Raw genomic sequence first — 12,201 nt, forward strand, 5'->3', positions numbered from 1 at the left:
CTTACCTTGCCATCCATGCATGTTAGAGTAATCTAGCAATCTCTCACAGGCACTATTCAAAATCTCCTTAGGGTTAGTTGTACGATTCTATCCCAAGCTCAGCCCACGAGTGTCACCCACAATTCCCCATAAACGTACAAAACAATACACTACAGCTCAAAAAACCTGACGCGGTGTGCAGCAGTTTTATAATGCTGAGTGTGTTGCTGCTCTGAAAGGGGAGTGAATTAGAGTGGAGAGCAAAAGGGAGGGGGACACAAAAAAACTCAAACTAAAAATTATATACGTTGTTTTTGGTGAATATAGCAATCCGCAAGTGTTACACTGCAAACGTATATCAGGTTATTCTTTTTTTTTTTTTTTCAGATTTATTATCTCCTTACTCGTTCTGAGATGCTTCATTCTAGTCTGGAGGTTGTTTATTTTAAGAGAATTTGTCAAGTAAAATGATCTTGCTGCATGGACACATAATTTCACTACTTTTAAGTCATTTTCTGATAGATTTAAGTGCGTATATTTCACTTTGACCAAGCTTTTTTGCAGTGTATACCCCCTCTTTAATAACATTGTTCTTCTTAGAGCAGTTTTCAGACACCATACTTTTACTTCTACTTAAATCATTCTCCATATTTGACAGTGTAACAGTACTTTCACTTGAGTAAAAGTTGTAATTACTTTTCCTACTATGAGTAAGTCTACAAGTGACAAACACTTTATTTGACATTATGAAATGATTTGAACATTTGTGTTACTTTCATAACTCATTCAGATAATTTAGTTTCTCATTTCTGTGTCTTTTGAAAATACCAGATTTTAAAGTTTTATTCTTCTAATGACAATGACTTACTGGACTAGAAATTTCCTTAAATACTTTTTACCTGAATAATTCTTGGAGCACTACTTTGTACTCAGTGTTGGGGAGTAACAGATTACATTTACCGGAGTTACATAATCAGAGTACAAATTATGAGTAACTGTATTCAGTTACAGTTACTGTTTCAGTGAGCGGTAATTGGATTACAGTTACTTTGTTGAAATAAATGGATTACAGGGCGGGATTTTCCTGTTTTCATATTTTGGGCTATATCCGTTTTTGTTTTGTTTTTTCTTTTGGTAATTCCACTCATTGCTGGAAACGAAACCAGGTCCAAATGAGATCTTAACCAGGTCTAAACCAGGTCTAAACCAGGACTAAAACAAGGTCTACAACCAGGACTAAACCAGGACTGAACCCGAACTAAAACAGGACTAATTCATGCTGTGTGGACGTGTTTCTTCGTCTTCTATCAATAATATTTTTAATATGGCTTTTTATTTTCTTTTATCAGACAAAACTTATGTGAAGATTTCCTCGTCTTTGCTTCTCTACAGCAAACCAAGTAATTCAAAGTATTCAGATTATGTTACTCATTTTCAGTAATTTAATGGATTACGTTACAAACTACATTTTGGGGTCTGTAATCTGTAATCTGTAGGGGAATACATTTTAAAAGTCACCTTCCCAACAATGTTTGTACTTCTACTACCTGAGTCATTTCATTTTGAAGTAACTGAAGGCTACTATTCGGCCTTTCAGTACATTTTTGGCTCCTCTATCTTTCACGGTCAGGCCTCCATTGAAGGATAAAGCGGTGAAATATTCAGAGATCGGACTCTTCCAGGTGGTTCGAGTTAGGCCAAAGCGAGTTCCGTTCCTGCTCTGAGTCAGGTCTGTGGAACATCAGTCATTACAGGCCTTTGCCCACGGCCAAAAGTCCTCAGAGCCATCAACACCTGCTCCACATGACACGCTCGGAAACACCGCCGAGGAGGAACCGTCTCGTGTGAGCTAACAAGGACGACTACAGTTTTGGGAGAGTTTCATTGAGTCTTGTTTTATCCCCTGCGTAACTTCATGTTCCACTCTTCACCAAGTTTGTTCTTTAATTTGATTGCTTAACAAAAATGGATAAAGCAGCTGCTGGAAGTGAAGTCTGGATAACCAGGTGATGCTTAGATGAGACAAAAATAGTAGAAAGTTATGGCAGAAAAGTTGGTCAGGTCATCAGAGGTTTCAGAGGTAGACATTCGGACACTTTTATGAATACATACTTTTAAAAATAAACACTACCGCACATCAGAGTGACCAGACGTTCCTACTTACCCAGGACAGTCTCAGTTTTGAGTCCTGTGTCCTCTGTCCCTGCAGATTTAACCAAAACCACTGATTTATCCCAATTTTATATAAGAAATGTCCCAGGTGTCTCTATTTTTGACACATCTGATCCTGCCAACAGTAAAGAGAGATGTAAATAGTTATTTGATTAGGTAAAATACAGAAAGCCATGTTTAAAATCAAAATTAAAAATGTGACTACACTGACTCACATGTTAGTCATGAATGTGCCAAGTGCATAACAATTTCCATTATGCACTTGACAATGTCACAGTCATCCCAAACAGAGCGTGTCCCAGTGAAAATCTGGTCACGTGACTGTTAAGAATGACTACTGGTGGACTCAAATATGCAGGAAAAAAGTATTCTTTGGCTACATTTATGGTGACGGTCTAAACAGAAGATGGAAAAGTGGCGTTGTGTCTTCACTTTTTATTTAGACAAGGGACATTTTAGGGAGGAAATCTGCGTGGATAATGTGATGCAAAAATGTGTGCAATTCGATTGGGTATGCATGCCAGGCGGCGAGGTTGTGACGGTAGGTGGTGATGTATGTGACGTAAACGCGTAGAGGACCTGAGCAGATCTGACCAGAGTTTTGTGTCTTGGGCAGAGCCTATTCAACTTTTCCACTCTGGAGGGTGGTTTCAGATTTTTGCGTTTTAAGCCCCCAAAATGGTGTCACCGTTTAAACAAAAGGCATTTCCAATCAAATATTTTGTAAATTTTGCCTGCAAGTGTTCTTGTGTAATCAGACTTTTTATTACCAAAAATAGTCTTGGGGAGGGCGGAATAAATTCCAGGGGGACTGGACGGGTCCAGGTCGGCTGCAGACACGAGGTAGTGGCACAGACTGACCAGAGGCTTATAGAACCAGTGGCAAACGAGAAGAGGCTGGCTCCAAATGAAGGTACTGGAGAACAGATACAAAAAACTAGTAAATCCATACATTTACAACACTCACAAAAAATATATAAAAGTTAGAGTTAAAGTTCACCACTTAGATGACAGAACAATCTGGCAGTGGAGAGAAGGTCAGCAGGTCTTTTGTGGCAGGAGATGACTGAATGATGAGGATCAGGAGTCAGGTGTGGAGCTCAGCAGGTGTGTATAATTGGGATCCGCCCAGGAAACTCCAAACAAGGTAATAAGAGAAGTGGAGAGGGAGCAGGAGAGGAGGGGCAGGAGCAGCAGGATGAAACCCTCACAAGGCGTTTTCAGGCTGACAGAGAACCGTACCGGTGCTGGTTCCTATACCTTATCTTGAACCGACTCACGTGTTCACGTTGGAAATCAGAGCGTTCGGGAACCGACGTAAAACTTGTTTTTTCAAAGTGAACCGTGATGACACAGTAAACGTCAGCATATTCATCTGGGTAACACACGGTAAAATAAACAAAGAGCAATTGAAACTATCACGTATGAAATTAAAAGTTTTTAGTCTACAAAAACTATTCCGTTCCATTGGTCTTGCATGTATCTGTGTACGCTTGATAAGATTAAATCTTTGGATTGGGCGTCGCTGTCATCTTTTCCACAGCAGATCAATGTTGTAGCAGACCTTGGCACATAAATAATAACTTGTATAAGTACAACCACTCACTGGTGTTGATGATGCAATCCATAATTGTTATTTTCCTCCCTGTGACGTCCGTTTTTGTATGGCCTTATTTTTTTATTTTGTGGTAAATCCACACCCACTGTCATGGGTACACATATGTAAATAAAATTGTGAAAAGAGCGTGTAAGATTGTGCATTCTCATGTCATCATAATCTGAGGAACTTCTGCTGCTGCATTTTTTTGCTTTATGGTCATTTGTAAAATGGTTTTCTATATTTTAACTAAACAAATGACAAAAAATGCTCCTCTTTACTGTCTGCAATTGTGATAGTACTGTTTTAGTCCTAGTTTAGTCCTGGTTTAGATCAAACTGGTCAAAGAAAGACACATTTCTTGTATAAAACTAGGAAAAATCTGTGGTTTTGGATAAATCTGCTGGGACAGGGGACACAGGGCTCAAAACTGGGACTGTCCCTGGTAAATAGGGACTCCTGGTCACCCTAATACAGAAGCCAAAAGTTGATTTGATCATTCCGGTTTGAGACACTGATATCAGTCCTGCCCGAAAAGAGAGGAAGTGAAATTGCCTTACCTTTATATACTGTACCTACCAGCCTCAGTTTGGGTCGTTATACCTGATTAGCCTAGAGATCAAGACACAGACTTACCTCTTACTTGTTGCTTTTAACATACTGAATAACGTTTTTGCCGTTACTAGTTTACAAGTTGGTTACCAAGACTATACAAGTTTGTTTCTCACAGCTCCAACACTTAAAAAAGCTTTGGGCTATGTTAGAATGTTGTTACCTCCTCAAAAACAGACCTGGAGTTGTGTTTTGTTTAAAACCATTTTAACTGGCCTATACTTTTTGTGTTTGCGTTGCTCATATATGGGACACACCACGGACTAAAATGCATCGAGAAAATCTGAGAAACAAGTTCACAAAGTAGCACCTGACTGTTTAAACCTCCCCTGACCTCCTGACGCCCTCTTACCTCTGCCTCATCACTCCTCTGGCCTTCTGGAGGACGAGGTGTCAAAACAAGCTTCCCCGCTGTTGTTTTTAGTCTTCGGGAACGCGCCAAGGATCCGCGTGATTGTCGTGCGGAGGATCTGGCCCCTCTGGATCGCCGCTCTGTTTATACGGACATGCCAGGAGTTCCTAACATGTCGCTAGCTTCCACGAACATGGCCGAAGCGTGAGACGTGTTACAGAAATAGAGCCTCCGGAGAGCACGTTGTTCGGGGTGATATAGGGCTCGTGTAGGGTTTCTCCGGAGTCATCTTCTGTGGACGTATCTGTTTACTTTGGCTGTCTGCGCTAATGTGAAAGTCATCAGCATAACGCAGCTGGATGTGAGAGATAGTTGTGATAAATACGTACTCATAGAACCATAGTTACATCCTGTACTGGCCAAACATCTGCTTCTGCATTCAGTAAACATACAGAGTGATAGGTATTTTTCCATACATTAAAACGGAGAAGACTATGCTCTGATTAATACTGTGTTTTACAAGTTTGACACGCTTCCCATGGAGCTAAAGTCTATTATTTATCCTCACCTCGTTTATGAGCTGTTTGTAAAGTCACAGCTGCCCTGGGGCTGACTGTCAGAGATACAGCTGCACTTTCTGACCAGCGTTAAGCATAAACGAATATGTGTATGAACTTAACGCCCAATGAGCATGAAGGACAGAGGACGGAGGGCGGGACAAAGATGGTACTGCCGACCACCTTGAGAATGTCCGACGTTGGAAGCTAAGCCGGGTCGGGCCTGCTTCGTGCTGAATGGGAAGAGCAGGTGCTGTAGTGGAGCAGCAGTAGCTCAGTGGCTGTTGTTGTGTCTCTTGGCAAGAAATCCACCAAGTGTTGAAGTGCACTAGTGTTTTCAGAAGAATGAATGTGAATGAGCTGCATATGGATATTACATGTTTATATGTTTGCTTTATGAACTGGATGCACTAAATAAACAAATTAGAACATTAAAGGGGGATTTAGGCCTCTGATAAGAAAGGAATGTAGCACACCAGGAAAACAGGGAAGTTGCTAGAATCTAACCTGTGAGTTGGTGCAAACCCAGGGGGAGGGACTTCCTCTCTGGGCGTTATAAAAGTGGAAGCGGTGCAATGATTCGGGATCACAATCAGTGCAGCCGGGTGCCTGCGGGTTATTTTAACTTTCTACACCCTGCACTCCTCAAAACATCCCCACACATGCCCCCATCACCTCCCCAGGGACACATCCAGGAGTCATCTGGAACAGATGCCTGACAGCCCTGGTGGCACAGAGGAACTCATGCCTTACTGCAGGTGTGTTCAAACTTTTTTCATCAAGGGCCACATATCTATACACAGATGAAGCAGAGGGCCGATCGAGGGCCACAGACTGATGCTCAAAACAGTGGATAAGTGAAATATGTGCAGGTTTAACACGTTAGAATGAGACATCAGTCTTAATTCATGCTAAGATCCTCAAAATCACACACTAAATATGAAATATTTGCTTTATCAAGGTAAAGTTTCAAAAAACTTGCAGTAAAAAGTTTAATTTTAATTGATGCAATGTAATATGGGCCAAGCCTTAGGGCCAAGAAAAATTTGTCTGAGGGACGCATTTGGTCCACGGGCCATAGTTTGGACATGCCTGCCTTACAGCAAGAAGGTTCCAGGTTTGATCCCTGGGTCGCCTGGGCCTTTCTGTGTGGAGAAACCGAACCCAAAACATGCTACACAGGTCTTCAAACAATCAGTCTATAAACCTGCCCAGGGATTAAAGGTGGACATTAGAACTGGTGCTCCTGTTATGGTTAATGTCCCTGTCTCATTAAATAACTAAACTAAACTGATGTCACTGGCCTCTTGTGGATGTGGAGGAGCAGTGGCTCTACTCCAAGCTCCCACTACCACTGATCCCAGCACCCTGCTCAGGTATGTGTATGTATTATTTATTATGAATGTTACATGATGTCAGACCGTGGCACAGGTGTTGATATTGTGCAGTATTTGTTACGAATCACAGGATGGACCCCAAAAAAGTCTCAAAACGAGGACAAAAAATGCTAAAGTAACAAAGGTTTATTGACCAGGGAGGGTAGGCGGTGGAGGAATGAGGAGCCAGCAGCTAGAACGCAGGAGTCTTCAACAGCGGGAATGAGGAATACATATGCAGGTAAGTATACTGAAAGCAAGGTAAGAATCAGAAACTGAACCAACTGAAAAATCAGTCAGGTAGACGGAACAATCTGGTAGAGTCGGGCAGGAGAGCTGGGCCTTTGTAGCAGGTTTGATTGCAGATGGGGTGCAGGTGCTCCCAGCAGACCCCGCCCACAAAGACTGAGGTCACAGGCAGGGGTGTGACAGTATTGTGGTATAGAGGCTTTGCACCGTCACGTGACCCCTATAGCAACGGTACCTATGCCGCCATGACACCGGGCACACTATGTCATTGACTTCAGCAGCATCGGAGAAACATGGGCAGGTTTTGTTGTGTATTTGGTTGTTCTAGACCAGGGGTGCTCAATACGTCGATCGCGATCTACCAGTTGATCGCCAAGGTCGTGTGGGTAGATCGCCGTGTCTCGTCTCGGACTCACGTTTGGACTCGGTCTTGTCTCTCACTCGAGGTCTGACACTCAACAAGTGCGATCATATTTCAATACGGCCGCTGCTGTTGGTAATAAACTTGTAGCGGGTGCAGGAGCGTGTGGGGCGTCTCAGTGCAGCCTGTGCGCTCATTTGAAACCCGCGGAGACTCTACGGCGCATCACAAACACACACGCTCCCTATGCACGGCTCGTCTGCGACAGCGTGTGCCCTCGTGTACCAGCGTGCATCACAGGGCAGGTTCAACTTCCTAAACATCCTACCTGTCCATCTGCCTCACGTCAGCACGCCGCCCCTCGCCTTTTCACGCTCTCGCTCCTTCCTGCGTACAGCGAACACAAGCCCCTCCCACAGTGCGGCTGATTAGAAGAACAAGACCAAACGTGATGCAAAAACCAGTCTAAATTTGTGTTCCAGTGTTGGCACAAAGCAGGTCTACAGCATAGAGCGGATCTACAGAACAGACCTACTGCCACATTTGGCTGAAGTTTGTCTAACTAAGTGCACAAATGCATCTGTGTTTGTCACGATGTGCGTTTGGTTTGGTAAACGTGCAGAGGCTGGTAAATATCACTGCAAAACCAGAAAAGAATGTAACTCCAGTTTGGAACTTTAAAAAAACACAGGTTTAAAAATCTTCCTTCACTTTTTTCAGTTTTGTGTAAAGTGTCAGAGGAAGTTCTCTTAAAGAAGGGGTTCTCAAACTGTGGGGGAGGGTCCAAAAAAGGGGCACAGAGTGTTTCAGTGCAGTTTGTTTGGCTTTGTATTAGGTAGATCATTTTGACTTGGTCATTTTGTAAGTAGCTCACATGCTGAAAAAGTGTGAGCACCTCTGTGATAGAACATCCGAAAGAACCTTCTCTTTGACTGCTGTAGACTACTGGGCTACTGATTTGACTTAAACACAGTTGAGATTAAAATGTTTACGGTTTAACAAAAAAAAAGTTTTAAAACATTTCTGTCTGGCAGTTTTACAGTTTTCAGATTGGACGTCCTGGTTGGAAACTGTGACATGACACTAGGGATTTCCATAACTGTTACAGAGCGACCATTATATACACAGGGTCCAAACTCCTCCAGTGTACACAGACTTTGTTTCACAAACCACTAACATCAAAACACTTTTATATTGTTGAAATCATGTTTAAAGTATCAGAAAAAATCTCATGTTTTTGAAACTTTTTGTTTTTTGGGCTCAGTTTTTAACACCATATCACTTGATTTTAACCAACTAAGGCTACGTTCAGACTGCAGGGCTTAACGCTCAATTCAGATTTTTTTGTGAAATCCGATGTTTTTGCGAGGTCGTTCACATTTCCATTTAAATGTGACTTGTATGTGACTCCAGTGTGAACGTTAAACAGCCCAAAAGTGTCCCGCATGTGACACTGGAGACACGACGACGTCAACCACAGTGAGCGTCTCTGTGTTTACAGAAGTTGTCCAAACATGGACGCAGCATCGAGCACCTGGAGATTTTAAAGTTCCTCTCGTACCGGAGCCAGAACATGAACAACTTACTTGTTTTAAGGAGGAGATTGAGAAGGAGAAGAACGAGGTTTTTTTCATTTTTCATGAGTTGTGTACATGTTAGTTGTGTGACTGTAGATCAGTGTGTTGTGTGTCACCAGAAAAACTATTCATATTTTACTAGACAAATGCATAGAATTATAAACAGATAATATTTTTTTTGAGATTTTGAGACACTCCCGTAGGTGTCGCTTGATCTTTCGTGGAGTTATGACCAAAAAGACATATTTTACCTTGGTTATCTTGACCTTCATTTGACCTTGACCGGTTTCAACCTGTAACATCCAGTGTACCCCGGTTATGTGTGTGCCAACTTGTGTGATGATTGGGTGAATATTTTAGGCCGCAGATGGTTCAGAAATTGGCGAAATTGCTGATCCTTTATAATAGCGTGACCTTTCAGTTGACCTGTGTGACCTCAAATGACCTCGAAACGTCACCAAACTTTTTTTTTTTTTTGCGGCATCGGGCATGGGGGCTTGAACCACGTACCAAATTTGGTCACAATCTGTACATAAATGGCAGAATTATTGCAGGTGGACAGATACACACACACACACACACACACACACACAGACACACACACACACACACACAGACACACAGACACACACACACAGACACACACACACACACAGACACACACACACACAGACACAGACACACACAGACACACACACACACACACACACACACACACAGACACACAGACACACAGACACACACAGACACACACACACACACACACACACACAGACACACACACAGACACACACAGACACAGACACACAGACACACACAGACACACACACACACACACACACACACACACACACAGACACACAGACACACAGACACACACAGACACACAGACACACACAGACACACACACAGACACACACAGACACACACACACACACACACACACAGACACAGGGTGAATACAAAACTTGGTCGACCCTTCAGGGACCAGGTAAAAATATCAAAACAGTTATATCCCAAGAATGGTCACAATCACAACTTGGACCAAAGTATCCAAGGATTGTTGAGTATCTGATAATAACAACTCAAATACAAAATACTGAACAGTTACAAAAAGACTTAGACTCAGATTTTTTTTTTATTCATTTTATTTTATTATTTTTTTTAAATTGTGATTCCAGTGTTACGTCATGTAAACGGAGATTGGTCAGTTCCAGGTCTCCTCAGGATAGGCCATGGTCTACTGAAGCTCCGTCCACATCAGCCATAACATTGTCTGGGATTGGATGAAGCTTTGTGGAGGCAAATTTAGAGGTTTTGGTGAGTAAGTCTGGAGCCTCCATGTTCCTTGTGGTCAGCAGTATCCACCATGTACTGAACTACGTAGCCGATACTGCTTGCACATGGCAAATTTGAATTGCTAACCTGCCTAGTGTGCTTTTTTAGCAGGTTTGTTCTTCTTTTGTTGCATTCGCTGCTCGTTGATGTAGTCGATGAGATCCATTTTATCATCGAGGTCGCGTCTTTTAGCGTTGTGCGCGACTTTGGCGTTCCGTATCTTCTCCCTCTCGTGGTGAGTTAAAATTCTTTCTGTGCGCTCTTTGTGAACTTGTATATACTCCACCAACTGACTGTTCAAATAGTGTGCGTCCTTATCTACAATGGCTTTAGTGTTACCTGCGATGTAGTATTCGATCATGGACGAAACCTTCTTCTTGAGCTTGGCGCGGTCTTGTAAAACGTCTCGACAGCCTTCCAGACCTGCCAGAATATTGCGCTGCTTGCATTCTAAGATTTCATACTTTTCCTTCTCAGATTTCAAAGTCGACTGAGAAATTTTGAGTTTGCTTTTGCAGAATTGCAACTTTTCGTTCATGTCCTGATTTTCTTTCCTCATCATTTTAAGCTCGAGTTTATTTTTTTTCTCGTGCTTTTTAAACTCATCGACCTCGTCCTGCAAAACTTGTTGCGTTTTCTTACTTAAGTGGACGCTACTTTCTAGTATCGTTTCTTTTTGTTGTTGTTCGTCCAGCTGCACCAGTAGTTTCTTCTTCTCTTTGGTCTGTAAGCGCAGAGCCGTCTTATTTGTCTCAATTGTGTGGTCTTGAACTTGTATCTGGTGTTTCAGATCATTAATTTCTTTATTTTTCAATCTGATCACTTTGTCCTGTCTCTTACTATTTGTTTGTAACTCCCTATTTGTGTAATTGAGGTCGAGTATTTCTATATGTAAGTTGGTGACGGATTGCTTCACTTTTTCGACCTCTTTGTCGTTTTGTTGGAGGATGCTTTTAACTTGACTTTGGTGATCTTCCTTTACCTTGGTCAGTTCGCTGGCAATGTCCTCTTTTTCTTTTATCGTTTTATTAACAAGCTCTTGTTCCTCTTGTAAATTTTGCAAAAGGTTATTGTACTTATTTTCCCATTCGGCCTGCTGATTCGTTAATTGTGTGTGTAACTCCGCCATTTTAGATCTGTTGGCGACCATCTTTTCGGTCATATCTTTAATTTTCTTGCCTTGGGTCTCGAGTTTGCTTTCGGATTCTTCCCTGAGTTTGACGAGCTTGTCTTTTAGCACGGTACATTCTTTTTGGTAAACCTCACATCCCTCTTTGACCTCCATGCATCTCTTCTCTGACGCTTTGTATCTGCTTTGATAATCTTTGAGCTCTGAGCTGAGAGTTGCGCACTTAGCGGTTTCAGTTTTATTTATCTTTTCTAATTCAGCGATCTTTATCCTTTGTTTCAGAATGACGTCCTCTAATTCAGCCTTTTCTGCGATCATGGTTTTCTTAATTTTCTCAAATTTCAGAGTTTCCAGACTTTTCAGTTGAGTGCTGTTAGGCTGAGTGCTGGTTTTAAATTTACCTGTAGCCAATTTGGACTTACTCGCCATTTTAACTAATTAAAATGTAACTTGCAACTAAATTAGCTAAGATAAATGAGTAATTTATTCAGTATTCCAAATTATATTGCTTAACTCCCTCCTCTCAGTCAGTATGTGCGCGGTTAGCTTCTCAACAAATGCCGTAAATGCAGTCTTATAGTCTCAACAGTACAATGTCATAAAGTTTCAAAGCTGTTCAAAGGTTACTATGGTTTTTGTTGCTATGGTGATAGAACAGAGGTGCTCAATACGTCGATCGCGATCTACCAGTCGATCTCCAAGGTCGTGTGGGTAGATCGCCGTGTCTCGTCTCGGACTCGTGTTTGGACTCGGTCTTGTCTCTCACTCGAGGTGTGACACTCAACAAGTGTGATCATGTTTCATTCCGGCCGCTGCTGTTGGTAATAAACTTGTAGCGGGTGCAGGAGCGTGTGGGGCGTCTCAGTGCAGCCTGTGCGCTCATTTGAAACCTTGAGACTCTA

At 42.2% G+C, this 12,201-nt stretch overlaps 1 long non-coding RNA gene across 1 annotated transcript; it reads right to left on the minus strand.

Moving 5' to 3' along the window:
- Positions 1-1,398: 1,398 nt before the first annotated feature.
- Positions 1,399-3,245, minus strand: LOC129408163 (uncharacterized). The gene is made up of 4 exons (XR_008631854.1): positions 3,152-3,245; positions 2,922-3,067; positions 2,144-2,266; positions 1,399-1,991 (listed from the first exon to the last, which is right to left on the minus strand). It is a non-coding gene; the product is annotated as an uncharacterized LOC129408163 (long non-coding RNA).
- Between the last annotated feature and the right edge of the window lie 8,956 nt (positions 3,246-12,201).

This window comes from Boleophthalmus pectinirostris, unplaced genomic scaffold (genome assembly GCF_026225935.1).
Source record: "Boleophthalmus pectinirostris isolate CB_2022bp ecotype Guang Dong unplaced genomic scaffold, ASM2622593v1 HiC_scaffold_15, whole genome shotgun sequence".
Classification (NCBI taxonomy): Eukaryota; Metazoa; Chordata; class Actinopteri; order Gobiiformes; family Gobiidae; genus Boleophthalmus; species Boleophthalmus pectinirostris.